Genomic DNA, 20,035 nt, shown 5'->3' with positions numbered 1-20,035 from the left:
TCCAATTTGCTCACAATTCCGTATCTGTTTTAACCCTTTGCGGTCATAAGTTGGACCAGGTCCGACATTACAATTGTTCCTTTCCATTCTGACAGCATTAAAAGTGCATCATACACAGGTCCCTTGTCGTTTTTCTCCGGAAAAAGCAGAGAAAAGCTTACAATGGCCGAGAGAGGCCAATAGAAGCCGAGAGAAGCTTAAAAAAAAAAAAAACGAAGGCGGATCTGAACAATACGCATAGTCCCTTCACCACAGACATAACACGGACATAAACAAACAAGATAGCTGCTTCCGCATCCAGTGCTCAAAGAAAATTGTGGACATTTGCCAAGCTTTTTGAGATGTTATAGTAATAAAATATTGACTTGGATAGCATTATTGAGGAGTTTGGTGATAAACTGAGTGATCAGGAGATGCACGACTATGAAGAGGTATGTGATAAATACAGCGAACAAGGAGTGGGGCAGGGCTGGAGATGCAGTACTGAGTGTAGTGTTGATATGCAGTGCCTTTGAAACCTGTTTTACTGTGAATAAAATTACTTTTAAACAGCGTATGTAAAATAAACAGCTTACATGAAAATAAATTAGATCTGACACGCCTGACATACACTGAATACATGGACCGCAAATATAGCCCGAATCACCTCATACGGCCCCTGCCATTTAGCACACAGATGAGGGAAGTAGCAGCATTACCTTGTCCCCTGGTCGAAAGGTTCGAATCCGTGCATTTTTGTTGTAATGCTGCTGCTGTTGGTGCTGAGCCGATCTGAGGTTGTCTTTGGCCAAACGACCAACCAAATCCAGGCGATCTCTTAGTAGGAGCACATACTTCACTACATTTTTGGACGAGCCTTTGTGCTCCTCCCACCCCTCTCTCAGCAGGTCGAGAATGCCCCGAGGCTGCCGGCCGTACAGAAGCTCAAAGGGGGAGAACCCCGTTGAACTCTGCGGCACTTCTCTCACCGCAAAAAGGAGGTAGGGAAGAAGCGATGCCCAATGTTTCTGCTCCTGTGTTACGAATCGCCTCAGCATCGACTTTAAGGTCTGATTAAAATGTTCAACCAGACCGTCCGATTGTGGATGATAAACGGATGTCCTGATGGGACGTATTTTCAATATTTTGTACACCTGCTGTAACGTATTGGACAAAAAATTGGTCCCGTGATCGGTCAAAATCTCCTTGGGGATCCCTACTCTAGCCATAATCTGCGCTAACTCAGTGGCTATTGCAGCGGCACTAGTGGACCTCAATGGAACTGCCTCCGGGTATCACGTTGCATAATCCACCACCACTAATATATGCGTATACCCGGAATCAGAAGGTAGCAAAGGGCCCACTATGTCCATTGCAATGCGCTCGAAAGGAGTGGAAATAATCGGCAGTGGGACCAAAGGGGCGGGGTGCACTCGACCCGGCGCTACTCGCTGGCAGTCTGGGCATGTGGCTACATATCTCGACACATCAGTATGAAGACCGAGCCAATAGAATCGAGCCAATATCCGTTCCCTCGTCTTCTCGGCTCCGAGGTGCCCCGCAAAAGGGATATCATGCGCCAGCCTCATGACCTCGGTCCGACAAGACGGGGGAACCAACAATTGTGTTACAGGCTGTCCTGTGCCCGCGGCTAGGTTTACCCTGTACAGTAATTGCCCCTTGATACTGAAATGTGGATATACTAGCGCCCCAGCGCCGTCAACATCCTTACCTTCAATGGACCGGACCTGCCCCCAAGCGTGCACCAGTGACGGGTCGTTATGTTGGCCCCACACTAGGTCCGCGCTTGAGTACCACTGGTCCAGTACATTGAGAGGGGCTGGAATAACCTCTGCCCTAGTCGGCCCAGTAACCTCGCTCTCTCGGTCACACTGCGTTCCCACTCCCTTCGACTGGCGTTTGTTACCATTGCAGCACTCTCCCACCAGACCCCAGCCTTGTCTCAAAAAAGCTCCCTCCCATTTCGCGGTCCGACTCTCCTTATTTGTTTTTCTAGGACGGAAAAGAGGGGAAAACATTTCCGTGTGAAAAGGAAACACATCACCATTCCATTCCTTTTTTTTTCTCTGTCACGTTTACGTGTGTGGCTGAGACTGCCATTATTTGCATCAATTCTTTGAATTTTGGCCAGTCTCGGCCCAGAATAACTGGGTGTGGCAACCTTTATGCCACCCCGAATACAAGGTGACGTTTTATCGTTCCTACCGATAAATATACTTTTAATGTGGGGTATGCCGCCGTGTCTCCATGGATACAGGAGATGGCCACCTGACCTTGTGGCCGCCACGACACACCGCCCAGGACAGCTGTCCTAATCAAGGTTTGCTCACACCCTGTGTCCACTAATGCGTGGGTTTTCACATTCCCTAAAACAACATTAATCAAACAAGGCCCCTCCCGACCATTTTCCCCACACTTACCAGTTTCAGATGCCCAATTGCACGTGGCCACGTCACACTCCATGGCAGCGGGGCATGACCTGGCCAGATGTCCCAGCTGGTGGCACCTAAAACAGATAGGAGGGACAGAGGGGGCATAGGGTAGAAATCTGTCCCGCTGCTGGTATGGCAACGGGGCAGGGGCAGCACCTCTACCCCAGCTGGGGGCCAACCTTGGTCTCCATGGGGGGGAGACAAGGGGGCCCAATGGGGTCGGCGCTCTCGGAGGTCTGGGTCCCGGGAACAAGGGTGGTGGTGGTGGTGGTGTTGGAGGAGAGGGAGGGAGAGGTCGGCTGCTCCGAAGGGCAGGGGCCGCCAGGATCCCGACCCGGGCAGAAGTCGGGAGTCTTCAAAGTCTTCCGCCAATTTGACCGCCTCCTCCAGGGTGTCGGGGTTGTGGCGCCGTATCCACGCCTGGGTTTCAGCGCCGACCACATGGCAGAATTGCTCTACCACAATGGCTTCCCCCATCTGCTGGGCGGTCTTCTTCCCGGGGGTCAGCCAATGCACCATGTGGTCGCACAACCGCTCTGCAACCACCCTGGGGCGTGTCTCCGGGGCTCTCCGGTACTCCCTAAACCGTGCCCGGTGGGTCTCCATAGTTATATTCAGGCGGCGGAGGATAGCCTGTTTGACCAGGTCGTAATTGGTGGCGTGATGGTCACTCATGGCTTGGTAGGCTGCCTGAGCCTCCCCGATCAGGCAGAGTCCCAACTGGCTGGCCCAGAACTCCCGCGGCCAAGCCGCTGCGGTAACCAGCCGCTCGAACGCCACCAAATACGCCTCCGGGTCATCCTCCGCCGACATCTTCATTGCCCGTGCCTTCGGGGGTGACATCCGCGGTGTTGTGGTAGCCAGCCCTACCCGTTCAATGAGCGCCGTGTAGCGCTCCTCCCTCCTTCTTTCCTCTGCGTCGCGTCTGCTCTCCAGCGCCTGCAGCAGCTCCGCCAGCGCGTTGCGGTCCATAATCCCGTAGTCTGACACCACGTGTGGCAAAGTGGCTGGTAAGGGGAACAGGTGTAGCGGTGATGCGGTGCAGGAGTGACAGGCAGACAACGGTAATCCAGTGAAAAAGGTGTTTTATTTCTTTTCCCGGTCTGGTGACCGAAAAATAAACAAATCCCTGGCGATACACAACAATGTGTAATGCACGGGGATAATAATAAACAGGGCACAGTCCCGAACAAAACGAACAGACGGTCACCAGTCCTGGGTGAGTGCAGTTGTGATGGTGCTTTAGTGCAAACACAGATAGTGCAGTGTGCAGTGGTGCTCCGGACCGTGCTGACCCTTGGCGACAGCTCCGGAGTAGTGCTTTAACTGTCTGGTGGTGAAAAACACAGACAATTACACAGACAAACACAACAAAACACAACACGTAATTCTCTTTAACAACGAGAGCTCCTCTCTCTCGAGCCTTGTCTCTCCAAATGTTTACCCAAACGAAGGAAAAGATCAGCGTTACCCTGGCCCCTATATGTAATCCCGCATGATATCTAGGCAAACGGTTGCAGCTGCCTTATTACTTACAGCTGCCCCTCGTTTACCTTTCAAATCAATACGGTCTTACAACAGAGTCTCAATTCTTTCCAGGCTGACCCACTTCCCGGTCCCGGAAACAAACTGTCAGGCCAGCCCTTCCAGATACTTCTCCTCCCGTTCTTTAGCGCCCTCACAGGTCGGGAGGAAGATTTATCACCAGAACTCATTGTATTTCTGTCACAGCCCCCCATGACTTTGGACCCTAGGCAGGTGCCTAGTTTGCCAATGTGTTAATCGGGCCCTGGTTGAGGGACTGAATCAAGCTAAGTTTCTATTGCTTTTCTTTTGGAATTATCAACATGAGTTCTGTGATTTCTGTCACTGAATCATCCACTTTTCTAAAGATGACTGACTTGAGTATTTCCTCTCTAAACTATTTTGACCATGTATGATTCCAATGCACACCAGCTCCCAATGCCCTCCCCCCCACTTCTTTTCTGTGATTGTCTTTTAGAATTAGACAATAAACTAGACATGAAAAATTGGGTTCTGTTAGTCCCTGTGCGTGTTGTTTTCCCTTTTTAGACACCAGTTTTATCTATAATAATCTGTAATGCAGGTTTGTGTACTCGAAGATGCTTGCTTTGTCTTTATCATAATATGTTATTGTAAATACACAAAAAGTGTGTTGCAAATCATATTTTTAAACAAACAGGTTAAATCCATCTCCTATAAATAAGGTTTGAATTCTAAATAAAAGTACAGTGTTGGTGATGTAGTCATTTAAATTAAAGTGTACCACAGGAATGCAGACTCTTACTGATGAATTTCTGAAGCTAACTCCTGTGCAGGGTTACTGTGTTCTGGGGATACTGGTGTCCAAGCCAACCCTGGCTGATAGTCAAACCTGCGGCAGTCCGCTGTTGGAAATGTATATTTCTGAAAGTCAAAACCACCAAACTAGGCAGTCTGCAAAAGGATGCCAAGGACTAAGGACTGTATGGACAGAGAAGCTGAATCTCTCCCTCTAAATCAGACTGGAAGCATTCTCATGTGGAAACGCCACTGCTTGTCCTCGTGAGTGAATAGAGAAGACTTTAATTAGATCCACAAACATGCATTCCTGTACATCTGCTCTACAGGTTTGCTTTCTCTGTGAAACACGGCAGAAATTCAGACGACTCATATCTTGTTGCAGTTCATCATCTTCGGTTTCCTTATTCAAACATTACACCGGCTTTTAGACATTCTTTTGTATTTACGTGTCTAGAATTTAAATTAGTAACATACATCTTAGAGTGCAGCCATTCCAAGCTCACGCGAGACTCAAAACGATGTTGGGTATTACTCAAAGGCTAAAGTGACCCTTCTCAAAATGACAGTGTTCAATTATGGTATACAGAATGTAAATAATTAGAATAGAAATAGCAAGTACATTTCTGTACTCCATATTACTTAGTAATTCAATGAAGTTTATTGTTACCGTATACATTTAGTACATTTCTGATCATAAGATGTTCTTATTTCTGATCAAAGGTTTAATACAGTTTTGATGCCCCTTCCAGCTCTTTAAATAGTGTATAATGAATATTCAAGGAGGGAAAAGGCATTGATCATAAACAGACTTTATTTGGTGTGTCTTTAGGATTGATGGAGAAGCTTTGATATGATGACACATTTTATAAATCTGGGTAATGATTCCCAAACTCAAAAGTGTGGAAGGTTAAATGAAATGCAGATTGGACCTTTGAGTCATTAGACTGATTTGCATTTTGTTGAACAGATATGATCATCAATCAGGTATAGGCCTTTTCCTGCAATAGTAAAATAGTTCTCAACGATATTGGCTGATTAAATCCCTGTTAAGCTCTGTTTTCTTGGGAATATTAAAGGATGCGTATTGTAAGATATTAAGCTATGTATTGTCATTAATTAGTTTTAAAATGTTTTTGTTGTGTAGGCCATTTATATGTTGGTTCAAAGTAACAATTACAAATTTGCATGGAAATTTAAATAATTAGAAAATTACCTGCCACCTAAACCTTTAATGTTTAATGTACAAACAGTTTTAATGAGCCTTTTTAACTAATTGGATGGTGTGAATAAATTATACTGGCAATTAAAAGCAACTGAGGTTGTAATACCCTTTTAAAGTTTAATTCATGACATTTAAGAGCTTGCCAAAAAATGTAACCCTCTGTTCCTAATGGGGAAATGTATATAAAATGTGGTTGAAATTATTTTCAGTCAATCAGAACACTTGGTTTGTACAGGCTGTTTTTATACCAGCTGGTATAGTTTAAGTATTTAGCCCATGTCAGCACATGGAACATGATTTGACTTTTTCTGGCAACCTAAATTGTGACATTTGAAAGCAATTTTCATCATGTTCCAAGCTGTTTTGATGCTATTTCTTTAAAAATTTACACAAGGAAAATTGGTGGAAAATGCCTCTACTAGTTGCTTAAAAAGTTGGCAGAAAGGTTGCATGAAAATGTCTATGTTCCACAGGCTTAGGTTCCATGGAACAATTATATTCTGATAAGGTGACTCCAGTTAAGAAGACAGCCCATTATATGGCAAAGAACTTTCCAAAAATAAGCCCTTGATGTTCTTCTCACTAAAAAAAAAATCACACCTTTTTCATGACTGACAACACGTATTATGTATACCATTACTTTCTGTAGTGGTATACATTTTTGCCTTCTGTCCATACCCTGGTTGTTGGTGAATTAACGACTTGGCCTCTGACCCCATTGAATTCAATGGAAAGGCATGGTTTGGATGTGAACTGCTAACCTCATGATTCAAAGACTAGCATCTTATCATTCAACTAAAGAGCCAGCTGTGCAGTCGAGAGGTCTAATCAGGGTATAGCTTCTAATAATACAAAGAACACGGACAGTGAACATGATGTTCAGAGCATTGCCTTCCTCTCTCTCTGCAAGCAGATTCATGAGAAGCAGGGCACATGTCTGAAATAAGAGGAAAAAACCTTAAACTCATCAATATCACACATGAATTCTCCCTTTGAACACACATTTTTAATTAAATATGGTTCAGACATTTTTTGCAATTATAAATGTTTTAACGGTTAGTTGACTAAGCTGAAAGAACCCACCTGATCACAAATGTTTACTCTATTGGTAGTAACTGTTGACAGTATTGTAAGTAATGTTAAACAAGTAAAAAAACCTCCCTTTTTGACAAATTAATAAGGTTGATATTCTTTCTCAGGCACTGTGGCAGGGTGGAAGCCCTGCCGGTGAAATGTGTGGGTGTGTGGTGGGAATATTGGGTTGGCAGGGAGGGGGTTAAATTCCTCCTTGCCAGAATGCACATGCGAATGATATGAAATAATTGATGATTAATTGGGCTCCAGCTACAGGTATATAAAAAGGGAAAAATCTGTGGTGTTGGGGTTGGTGTGTTGAAGATGTGTGCTGTGCTGTGCTATATTGTAGGGCGAACGTACAGTACTGTTTTCTAAACCATTTATTTTGGCTTGTGTGCCTGTTTATTTATTTATTTGTTTGTTTGTTAGTGTGTTTCTGTTTATTTTTGGTATTAAAGAGCTTAATAGCATTTAAACTGCAGCTTCTTGTGTCTGAGTCTCTCTCCCTGATGGAAACACGCCTTGCCAGTGACACTACTCTGGAACATGCACTCATAGAATTATAATTTGTTTTCTCCAGGCATAAAACTTTCCCAGCGCTAACCCTATCAGAGTGCTTCCTTAGCTGCAGTATTCAGCCTCGATGCATCAAGTGTCTCGCATTAAAAGATGCTTCTTATTGTATGCAGCAGTGATGCTAACCAGATAGCTAGCAAAACAGCTACAATCCATCTAAAAAGGCATAAATAAAGAAGCCTTGACACTGTGAGACATGGCTTTCTAAATGCATTTCTTTCTGTTGAACCTGAATGAGCTCCTGCTCATATGAGTGCTCTTAGAATCTCTGAGCAGTCTTCTAGTTCCTCATTTGAATGCTCTTAGAATCTCTGAGCAGTCTTCCAGTTCCTCATATGAGTGCTCTTAGAATCTCTGAGCAGTCTTCCAGTTCCTCATATGAGTGCTCTTAGAATCTCTGAGCAGTCTTCCAGTTCCTCATATGAGTGCTCTTAGAATCTCTGAGCAGTCTTCCAGTTCCTCATATGAGTGCTCTTAGAATCTCTGAGCAGACTTCCAGTTCCTCATATGAGTGCTCTTAGAATCTCTGAGCAGTCTTCCAGTTCCTCATGTGAGTGCTCTTAGAATCTCTGAGCAGACTTCCAGTTCCTCATATGAGTGCTCTTAGAATCTCTGAGCAGTCTTCCAGTTCCTCATGTGAGTGCTCTTAGGGTGGATTGCGCAGATCGAGATATTGTGTTGTTAGTGATCGTAGCAATCCTTTTATTGAATATAGTGACAAAAGTTTATTTTACAAAGATTCAGAATGAGAAAAGAAAGCATAACAGAGCTGGTTAATATATTAAAAAGACACAGAGACAAAAAAGACTCTCTTCCTCAACTCATTAAACTGCTACTTGAGATTTCATGCCACTGGGTCACAGAAAGTAATCGGGTGCAGTATCTGTTTCATGTCGATGCGTCATCTAGTAATTCACAGGATCACTGAAGTTACGTGAGCAATATATTCATTTTCCAATGGGAGAACAAGTTACGAGCCATCATATACAGCAGCTGCTAACACCGTTTTTCACCAATTAAACTAGGGTAAAATAATCAATAACTATTTCACCAATACACATGAATTTTAGTTATATTTGCAGTAGCAAATTATTGGGGAGGTAGATACTGTAGTTTTTATTTATTCTTTTTTTTTTTTATAAACACAACATGTTCACCAGTATGTATTAGATTTAGAAAAAAGAAAAAAAACATGTAAGATAAAATACTTACAAGTGTACTGTATATTATTCTGTACAAGTTTATGTACAGTTACTACTGCTTATTCCTCTCCCTTTTCAAGGCAGCTATCTGGTATGCAGCTTCAGCTTTTTCTTCTTTCAATGCATAGATATGCATTTTCAATGTGTGTCTTTACGAGTCATCTCCAGAAGGGCGGGGCCTGGGTCAGCTGATTCACATCTCCAGAAGGGCGGGGCCTGGGTCAGCTGATTCACATCTCCGCTTTCTTACAGGCAGCGAAGTGACAGTCGGCGGGCCTTGCTCTGTGGGAGCGAACTAGTGGCTGAGCTACAGACAGCGGCATCAGAGGCCAGGCCAGTATCAATCAGTCAACTACCTAAGAAAATGTTTTGTAAATAAATACATGTTCTAGTAGTTAATTCAGTTCTTGATTATTATTCTTATTCATAACACAAACTTAAGTTAGTTAATCAGCACATAGACTTGCTATCAAGGTAAATAACGTTTGGTTATCGTTTTTTTTATTCTCTATATAATAATATCTTTATTATTATTATTATTATTATTATTATTATTATTATTTATTTATTTATTTAGCAGACGCCTTGATGTAACTTAAAAAAAAGGATGGTGAGTAAGTAGATTCAAGAAACTGCACAGAGTCCTTTTCTTCAGTCAGTTGTTAGGTTTATTGAAATATGCAGGGAGCCTGGTCCCAGGTACAGGACACAGAATACTCCTTCTTACAATTGTTGCATGACATTAAATACCCTTCTGCATAGGTGTCTCTCTCCTCCTCTTTCTCTGACACTTAACCAATAGAAAAGGTACAACTCATTATCCTGTTGCCATATATTCCATTTTGTGTGAGTGTGTGTGTGTGTGTGTGTGTGTGTGTGTGTGTGATCTAGTGTGAAGATCTCTGAACTCAGTGCTTTCTTCAGACCCTGGTGTCACAAAGGTCCATACATCTGGATTTGTCATCTTCCTTGTTCCTATCTCTCCGATTTGCCTAAGACCCTTTGATCCCAGTATTATCTCTTTTTGGATCTCTCTGAAGTCTTAGAGCCTGGCTCTTCGGTCCCCTTGAAAACTAGCTTTATGACCCCGTCATAAACCAGCTGTATTTTCTAAGCAAAAACCTGTTAACTAGTTTTATACCCCAGTGGACTCCCGAAGGGCAAACTTCTTTCATGTCAGGGCTGGAGATCAAAGGACTTGTTTGTACAGCCGTGTGCTGCTGGCCAGCCATTTGCTTTGACACAAAATAATCTTAACTTCTCTACCATATTGCAGCCTTCATCTATCACAGCAGTGCTTGCATTTTTGGAACTAACAGTTTTTTCTATCCAATGTTAAATCACTTTTCAGAAAAATAACATGAATACAGCCGTCATTCCTCATGCGTAGCAAACTGCTATTCAATACTTGTTCCATGTTTTCCAACACGCCTTTATCCAAGGCGACTTACAGAGACTAGGGTGTGTGAACTATGCATCAGCTGCAGAGTCACTTACAACTACGTCTCACCCGAAAGTCGGAGCACAAGGAGGTTAAGTGACTTGCTCAGAGTCACACAATGAGTCAGTGGCGGAGGTGGGATTTGAACCGGGGACCTCCTGGTTATAAAACCGTTTCTTTAACCACTGGACCACACAGCCTCTTATAGTTATCAAAAATGTAATTTGATAAAAGGTTTTTCTCAAAGAAAGAAAACGCACAGGTTTCCTCCCAATAATACTCAAAGAAATGAAAGAAGTTATTTACAAACCGCTAACCAAGATCATGCAACAGTCTCTTGACACAGGGGTTGTACCGACAGACTGGAAAATAGCAAACGTAATACCGATCTACAAAAAGGGAGACAAAACCGAACTAGGTAACTACAGACCATATGTAAATTATATGTACACTTATGGAAACTATAATAAGATCTAAAATGGAAATTTACCTATATGGTAACAATATCCTGAGAGACAGCATGGTTTTAGGAAGAGAACTAACCTGCTTGACTTTTTTGAGGATGCAACATTGACATGGTTTATTTAGATTTCCAGAAAGCTTTTGACAAAGTCCTGCATAAAAGATTAATTCTCAAACTGAACACAGTAGGGATTCAAGGAAATGCATGCACATGGATTAGGGAGTGGTTAACATGTAGAAAACAGAAAGTACTGATTAGAGGAGAAACCTCAAAATGGAGCGAGGTAACCAGTGGTGTACCACAGGGATCCGTATTAGGTCCTCTGCTATTCCTAATCTACATTAATGATTTAGATTCTGGTATAGTAAGCAAACTTGTTAAATTTGCAGACGACACAAAAATACGAGGAGTGGCAAACACTGTTGCAGCAGCAAAGGTCATTCAAAATGATCTAGACAGCATTCAGAACTGGGCAGACACATGGCAAATGACATTTAATAGAGAAAAATGTAAAGTATTGCATGCAGGCAATAAAAATGTGCATTATAAATATCATATGGGAGATAGTGAAATTGAAGAAGGGAACTATGAAAAAGACCTAGGAGTTTATGTTGACTCAGAAATGTCTTCATCTAGACAATGTGGGGAAGCTATAAAAAAGGCCAACAAGATGCTTGGAGACGGTGTTTGGTAATCAACTAGCATCACAGACAACCTGAATCCAGGATTAACGGTGAATTTTAGATTCAATCTTGATCTGCGCAACAGAAATGAATCCAGGATCCAATCTTGGATTAGTCAGTCCTAGATTGGGTCGAATCTTGACCTCGATGTGCGCAATCCACCCTTAGAATCTCTGAGCAGTCTTCCAGTTCAGAATTAAAGATGAAATCTTTTATTTGTTAAAAAAAATGAAAATAATTTATTATTCTAAGCAAGTGTTACCTGAGTGCAGAATGTCTTTGAATATGTTATAATGACATATTGAGTTTATACAAGGTAATTCTGTTTGCTTATTCAGTTAGCTAGCAGAATATACAGTATTTCTCTGCCCTGTTTCTGGAAAAACTAAAATATTCTCCTTCATCTGTGAGCTTCCAGGACAAAATTTGACATAATACCTTCTGCAAATGTGACACTTTCATCAATGTAGTAGAAACGGCATGGAAATCTGTAATAGGGTGTTCAATATTATGTTTAGCCATAGTAGTCTACAGTGAGAGAATTATAAGATATAATGCAGGTTTGTGGAGGATATTATTATCACAGGAAACACACATAATGTGTTTGTGTGACTCATAGGAACTGTGATTAGTGTACTTTACATTGTTCACAAACATATCAGTGCACCAGATCAGATCCACAATGGCCATTGGCATATAGGACCACCCCTTCCCTTTCTGTACCCTGTTTTAGTTCAACTTGTTTTACAGGTTTGACAGAATTGGAACATGAAAGGGGATTGAAAGTTAGTAAAAAAAAAAAAAAAGACAATTGCATGAGAATGTCTCACATTACATGTAGCGCTCACCACAGTGAGCCCATGCTGACAGCTGTGTTAGATTTGATAATCCAGGCAATTGTTCATCAGCTGATGGAGTCTGGTTTCTTTAAACAAAATGCACAGAACACCACACAATACTAAAAGCATTTATCTGATAGCAGCGCTCCATATAAGGTTTTGAGTCTGAGAGTTACTTACCTTCTAATTTTAACGCTGAGAGAGTAAAATGTATTTTCAGGGGGTAAAACGCAACATTACCTTGAAGTCATGAGTAATCTCGATAAATTCAGTACAATCTTTAATGGTAATGGGCAGCAGTGTGGAGTAGTGGTTAGGGCTGTGGACTCTTGACCGGAGGGTTGTGGGTTCAATCCCAGGTGGGGGACACTGCTGCTGTACCCTTGAGCAAGGTACTTTACCTACATTGCTCCAGTAAAAACCCAACTGTAATTATATGTAAAAAAAAATAAATAATAATAATAATAAATGTGTAAAAAATAATGTAATTGTATGTAAAAAATAATGCAATATCTTGTAACAAGTCCCCCTGGATAAGGGCGTCTGCTAATAAATAAATAATAATAATAATAATTATGGGTTTTAATCTTGACATTTTCTATTAATCGATTAATTACACCTGTTTGCTGGTGATATGAAATTGTATAAATCACTTGCTGCTGTACATCACACAACATACCTACTGGCAAAAACAAGTTTGCATTAACTTATTATTTGAAGCCCAGTATGTTTGAACTGTGTTTTACAATAATATACTGTATATTTATGCATTGTAATGAACACTTGCATATTGCTGCAGTGTATTTATTTGTCATGTTTAATTTATTTCAATTCTAAATTATGTGTATGTACAGAACCCAGACTGGTTCTTGTGTTTTGTGTTGGTATATTGTGGAAGTAATTAGTCTGAGAACCCCCCCAGTTTAGCCAGCATTAAAGTTGTAATCTTTAAAATAAGTTTGAATAAAATGACTTTACAGAAGTGACACCATTGCAGAAGGGATATGCTAAATCTATTTTAAACCCCCCAGGGACTCTGTGCAACAACTTCAGCTCATCTTTGAATAAATATTTCATATTAAAAACAATAAAACGTTTATGTGGATGAAACCTCAATGATTTGCTTCTCAAGTACGTTTTCCTTATTTGCATATATTGCCATGCACACTGAACACTACAAAAGCTGTGAAGAATACATAAATACGTTTTATCTTTAAAAGTAACTAGGAATATTGAACATAGCATTGAAAGTGGCATTTGAACAATACAAAAAGACTTCCACTGCAGAGAAGGTGACAGAATTGACACGTCTGCTTGTATTAAACGGCATTGTTGTCTCTAATTGGGGTCCAATTTGTGTCATATTAATTTAAATACAAACATTTACACCAGAATATAAACATTAAAAGACTAACCAATACAAAAATGTTTTGAATAATATGGAAGCTGTTTTGTATTATTATTAGTATTTCTTTCAGTCTTCCAGCTGATTTTACCTTGCCTTGAAGACAGATATGAGTCCATTGAAATGCACTAATATGCAGAGGCAGATCCAATATACTCTGGCAGGCCAATGCCAGAGTATATTGTCTGATGGACAGATATGGCCCAGATGAAGACAGCTGTCGGGGAAGTGAGACACTGCTATTCACGCCGAGCATCGTGATGGGGTGGCAATGCAGTTTTCAGAGCATAACAGAACTGTGGTGATAGTGAATCTGCAGCCAAACCAGCACTGATTACAATCCTCCCATTTGATCATAATGGGGCAATTTCCATAGAAAAAGAAAAATAAGTCTTACCTTTTTCTCACTCTATTTAGGTAGTACTTTTGGGTTGTGTGTGTTTTCATGTAGTTTTCTTTTAGCCAGAGAAATTCTCATCCCAAATGCAAATAACCTAATTAATATTCAAACACGGGAGGTTATATTTAAATATTTGTGTCTGAGTTCCATTTTGGCCTTGCGCGACGTTGATATCGTACAGCTTCTAAAGTGGGTTTTTAGCCTGCCTCATTTGGACACCAAAAAATGCACGAAAAAATACATGAATGCACAGCAATGGTGCAATGTTTTTCGCCAGTTCACGGGGTGGGACCAAGGTCCCCCGAGGTGATGTTTAAGAACATGGAGTTAGTAACAGATGAAACGTATAAAGAGAGGGGCTCCGTCTCTTCGAAGGCCCAACACATAGAAGGGGGGTTCCGTCACTGAGGAGACCCGATAAACAGGAGAGGAGTCACCGTCTCTGAGGAGACCCGACTTACAAAGAGGGTTCACGGTCTCTGAGATGACCCGACATACGAAGAGGCTTGCGAACCAGAAAGGAAGAAACATGGAGTTAGTACATATTAAAACATATAAAGAGAGAGGCTCCGTCTCTTCCAAGGCCCAACGTATAGCAGGGGGGTTTTGTCGCTGAGGTGACCCGACAAAGAGGAGAGCAGTCCCCTCTGACTCGTGGAGAACCCTCCTCGTAGAGGTAAATGAAGTGTAGCTACATGTGTAGACAGACAAAGAAGCGCCAATGCATATAGAAAACAAAGAAAAAAAGAAAACATTTAACACAAGATGAAAAAGAAAACATTTAACACAACAAAGGCATTAGTAACCTCCACACAGTGGAAAGGAAAAAAAAAACATTCTTTTTAGGGGGAAACCTTTGGTGGCCCTGGCGGAAAGGTCATCCCCACTCCAGACATACTAGCAATGTACTGGTGAGCAGAGGATATTTCGGATGGTGAAGAACGAATGTAAGCTTCAACTGCTGATGCGGTCCAGCGCCCCATATTTCTGATTAGATGCTGGTTAATTTTTGCTCTTGCTGCTGATGTGGATGCCCTGATCCTGAATGAATGAGGAGTGTAGATTGCAGGGGAAGTCCGGCTCTGGAAACCAAAGTGGAGTGATCAGAAGTGAACCAATGCCTTGATAAAACAGACTGGCTTGAATTGATGAACAGGGGGTCAGAAGATGAAATGGGTTTGCATTTTGCAATATATCTCTGCATGGAAGGATATGGGCATAGAGGAGAGTCCATTTTTTATAGCTGAATACATTGTTCTTGCCGAAGCTGATCCGTTTTTGAAATGCGTAGGAAGAGAATAAAATGGTAATCTAAAATGTGAGTGAGATCACTGCAGCGAATTCCCAGAGTAGGAAAGCTGGCAATAGAAGGAACTGATATTCTGAGCATCTCAAAAAACCCCAAAATAACATATGGTTTCCATTGTTAAGTCATCAAATGGAGAGAAGCAGCCTTGACAGAGGATTGAAATCAAATTGCAGAGAATGTCTATAGAGAAGGGCAGGTAAGAAGGAGAAGCGACTGGAGAGCTCTTAGAGATTCCGTGCAGAAGGAGACAGACAGCTGGAATTGATAGTAGAGTTGGAGAAGCAATGGACATCAAACGAAATTGATATTGTATTCCTGACAGATAGGATTTGATTGCAGCTGGAGCCAGATGTAGAGAATCCTTTGTGTTGACTATGAAAGCCACGATCCAGTCCTGGTTGAATTGAGTCGGATTAATCCTGCTTTGGGAACAGAAAGTTAGATAAGTAACCCAGCCTGTAGAGTACGAGGATCTGGTAGAGGGAGTGAGTGCTTAAGCCATGTAAACTTGCGCTGAATTAAGTAGTTTGCTGATAGCTGGGTTCAGTTGAAGTTAAGCTGATTGAACTGGGGGTTGCTGCTGGAGCTGGCAGGGCTGTAGGAACCAGACGGTGACATTTGGAAATCTGTAAACAAAAAAGAGCATCGGCTGTATTATTATAGATGCCAGGTAGATCGCAGGCTTGTATTAGAAAATTATTAGATACTGAAATACATATTAGCCACCTGTGATGGGGTGCAGTCTATTTTGTGGTGGTTTTGTGTTTTTTGTATTGTTTAGAGTGGATATGAGTGTGTTTGGGGTGTGGTTCAGTGAGTGAGTTTGTGTGAGGAATGTGTGGAATGTGCCTGGGCTAATGAGGTGCGAATTGCCCAATTAGCCCAGGCACCTGTATAAAAGGGAGTGGTTTGGTATGTTAGTTGGTGAGTGTTTGTGAGAGTGAGAAGACCTGTGTGAGAGAGTGAGTGGTTCTTTTTGGTATAGTTTATGTTTAAAGCCTGTTTTTGTGTTTGTCTTTTTGGTTGGCCATTGTGCCTTTTTGTTTTGTGCATTTTGTTTAATTAAAAGTCTTTAATTTTCCCTGCACATCCTGACTCTGAGTCTCCTTACCCCGGTCAGCCTGTCACACCGCCATAGTAATTGCATGATAAGAGGGGAACTGGAACTGCCTTTATTGATAATATGCACTGTAGATATGTTATCGCAGTAGAATAATATTGATTTATTTGACCAAAGATGACCCCATAGCTGAGCTGCCACAACTATTGGGTACATTTCAAGAAGAACTGTGGATTTTTGATGTGGTGATAGGTTTTTGATTTCCATAGGCCATACACTGGAAAACCATTGATTGTTTTAAAGACCTCTGAAACCCAAAAATAAGGCGTCCGTGAACAAAGCCAGGTCATGTGGTGCTGAAAATAAAACACACAGGCAGTTCCAATGCTGCATGAGAGCAGACCACATTTCAATATCTTTCCTAGCTTCTGATGAAATATTGATTTAGGTCGATGCAAGAGCAAGTAATCGAGATATAAATGTCTGTCCCTGGGGGATAATGTGAATTGCAAAGAGAGCAGTGCTCATTTCTTGATCGTTTTACTGATCTGAAAGTTCTGGATAAGAAAAGAAATGTGATTGAGTTTAGATACGGGGAGGCTGGCTTCAAATATTTCTGTGTCCAGTATGATTCCTAGAAATTACAGAGAATGAAGAGGGACGATTGTTTTTTCTTCTGAAAGTGGGACGCCAACTTCTGAAAATAAACTCTTAAGATTAGTGATCGCTTCTGCTGGCAGATCTGAAGGAGGAGAGATCAACAGAAAATCATCAAGTAGGTGGAGCAGAAATGGAACATGGTATGCATTGAGAAGTATCCAGCATAACGCTTCTGCGAGGGTATAGAATACCTTCAGGCTGCTGCGGCAGCTGAAAGTTAACTGAGTAGCAAAATAAAACTTTTCTTCCCAACATATCCCAAACAGGTGGCAAAGAGAAGGATGGATTAGCATTAATTTAAATGAGTCTGATATATCTGCTTTTGCTAACCAAGAACCGCGGCCTGCTAATTTAAGTGCATGATTTGCGTCTGAGATGCTAATGTAATGAAGAGAAAATTGATTGTGAGGAATGAGCAAGTGGATGCTGCTGGTGCTTGACCCCCGCAATGCTGATAAATCAATGATTAGACGCCTTTTTCCTGATATTTTCTGAGTGGCAATGCCAGTATTATTATTATTATTATTATTTATTTCTTAGCAGATGCCCTTATCCAGGGCGACTTACAATTGTTACAAGATATCACTTTTTTTTTTTTTTTTTTTTACATACAATTACATTATTTTTTTTTACATACAATTACTCATTTATACATTTGGGTTTTTACTGGAGCAATCTAGGTAAAGTACCTTGCTCAAGGGTACAACAGCAGTGTCCCCTAACTGGGATTGAACCCACGACCCTCCGGTCAAGAGTCCAGAGCCCTAACCACTACTCCACACTGCTGCCACACAGTAGGATTAATCCTGTAGATTCGGGGGAGCTGAAAATGGGCCGACTATAAATCCTTTTTTATTTCTTTTTCAGTGAGAGATAGAACTGACTCTGGTTCTTGATTAGCAGAATGGAGGATTTTGCTTTTAAAGGAGGAAGAAGTCCAGTTGAAAAACTGTTTTCCAGTCCGTCGATTAAGTAACTGGTGAAAATCTTATCAGGATGATTCAGAAGTTTTTGTGATAGTACCGAAATGTTTATGGGAGTGGAGACTGTGAGCATTGTAGAAAGTTACTGAAACCGGTATTGAAATTATTGCAGATTTGTCTTCCTCCTGCAAATCTGATTCTGCACCCATATTTGTCTTGCCTTGTGGATTGCTTGCGGGGGGGGGGGGGGGGGGGCTTGAAGAGTGTATGGAGTTGGGGATGGAGATTCTGATTGAATAGTGAGGTCTGGAGGAGGTTGATGCTATGGCCGCTTTCTGACAGAGAGATGTTGAGTGACCAGTGGAACTGCAGACTCCACATGCATTAGCTCTGAGACCACCGAAAATCCTGTTGAACAGATCTGAATCAGGTTATGCCCAGTCAATGATGTAGTTATCTGATGCCAATATAGCTGTTGCTTTTGCTGAGAATGCTTTGAGATAGTAAAAAAACATGGTCCCTCCATGATAGCTCGCAGCAATAACAAAGCTATGCTCAGTGGCGACGCATAGGGGGGGCACGCCTGGTCACGTGCCCCCCCAGATTTCTGCCAGGCAGTGGCTTAGCCACTGCGTTAGGATCGTTCACACTGAAACGTGTAAGAAATAAAGAAATTGCATTACTGTTATATTTTTCACTTCCCATTATAGTCTATGTGGGGCGGATGCGGCACGGGCAGCGGTGATTTTTCTTTTCGCTTACAGAGCGAACTTTTTATTTACCGCATTGCTGTCAACCAATGAAAATACATAAGCAAGCTGCACCACACACAGATGCATGTAACATATAGGCTATGCCTGTATATGCTATGTAGCCTAACTACTACACACATAGATGGGGTAGAGGACATCTACTATGTAATGAGTAGCCTGTGTATTTATGTAGAATGCACTCGCCTAACGACATATCTTACTGCCAGCTGACCTCTCCAGCGGCCAGCCTACTTAATAAGATTATCATTTTTCACGGATTGTACAGCGAGCTTCATCAAGGGATGGTAACCAAGTCCATGGTTGGATTTGCTGTCAATCAACCCAAGTTTTTTTTTTTTGATCAGCTGTTTGTACATTTTTTTTTTAGGTGCTGTGGTTATACAATGTAGTTAATGCAACTGTGTGCCTCCTCCCCCGAACCTCCAGAAGATTAGGTACCACCGGCAGTCCTGCGTCAGTCAAACGGTAATTAAATTAGTCAGGATTTGTGAAATTAAATAAAATGGTTTGCTTTGCTTTGAACACCAAATGTCAGTTAACAAACATGAACAACCATAAGTACGACTTAAATTATATATTATATTAAAAGTTCCAGTCCTTTGCTTTGTATCTCCTTTTTTGTTTTTAATCGGAAGTGTTCTAAACTGAATCTTATTTTTTGCACAACAGTGTATTTGGTTATTAGATCTTCTGTTAAAAATAAAAAAAAAGATTGTTCTTTATTTTTCGAAAATAAAACGTCAATGCACTAATCAGGTTGCCAATTGCACCACTGTGACTACTCACCTTAAAAAAGTTACCATTTCCACCCTCTCCTGAAAAAAAATCCTGGCTACGCCACTGTTGCCAGGGTTTATTATTTAAAAATACGTAAGTGCGCAGTTTATTTCAAACTTTCAAAACTTAATAACATAACCAAAGAGTGTCTAAGACCCTTCACCATTATATTTGTTCTCGTGTGAGACTTTCACTTTTTCAGTCAGTGAAAATGTGCTAAAAACAGAGTGAATTTGAGCCCTGTTAAAATGGCAAAAAGACCGCTACGTTTGGAGTTTATCTGCAACAAAAAAGCTAAACCACCAATGCCAGAGACATCAACAGAAACCAAACCTGACTTCTGTAGTTCAGAATGTTATTAACAGCACGAGAGTGTGACGATACTTCCATGTCAAACGCTCAGGTTAGTGCAGGTGCAGCTGTCTGTCGATAAGAGACCCTTGCCTGTAAAGTGTTGTTTGCAGCTCTCTTGATTGTGACAATCTGGCA

The sequence above is a fragment of the Acipenser ruthenus genome, chromosome 4, assembly GCF_902713425.1.
Source record: "Acipenser ruthenus chromosome 4, fAciRut3.2 maternal haplotype, whole genome shotgun sequence".
Lineage (NCBI taxonomy): Eukaryota > Metazoa > Chordata > Actinopteri > Acipenseriformes > Acipenseridae > Acipenser > Acipenser ruthenus.
The sequence above is the reverse complement of the archived record's forward strand: the minus strand, read 5'-3'. Positions refer to the sequence as shown.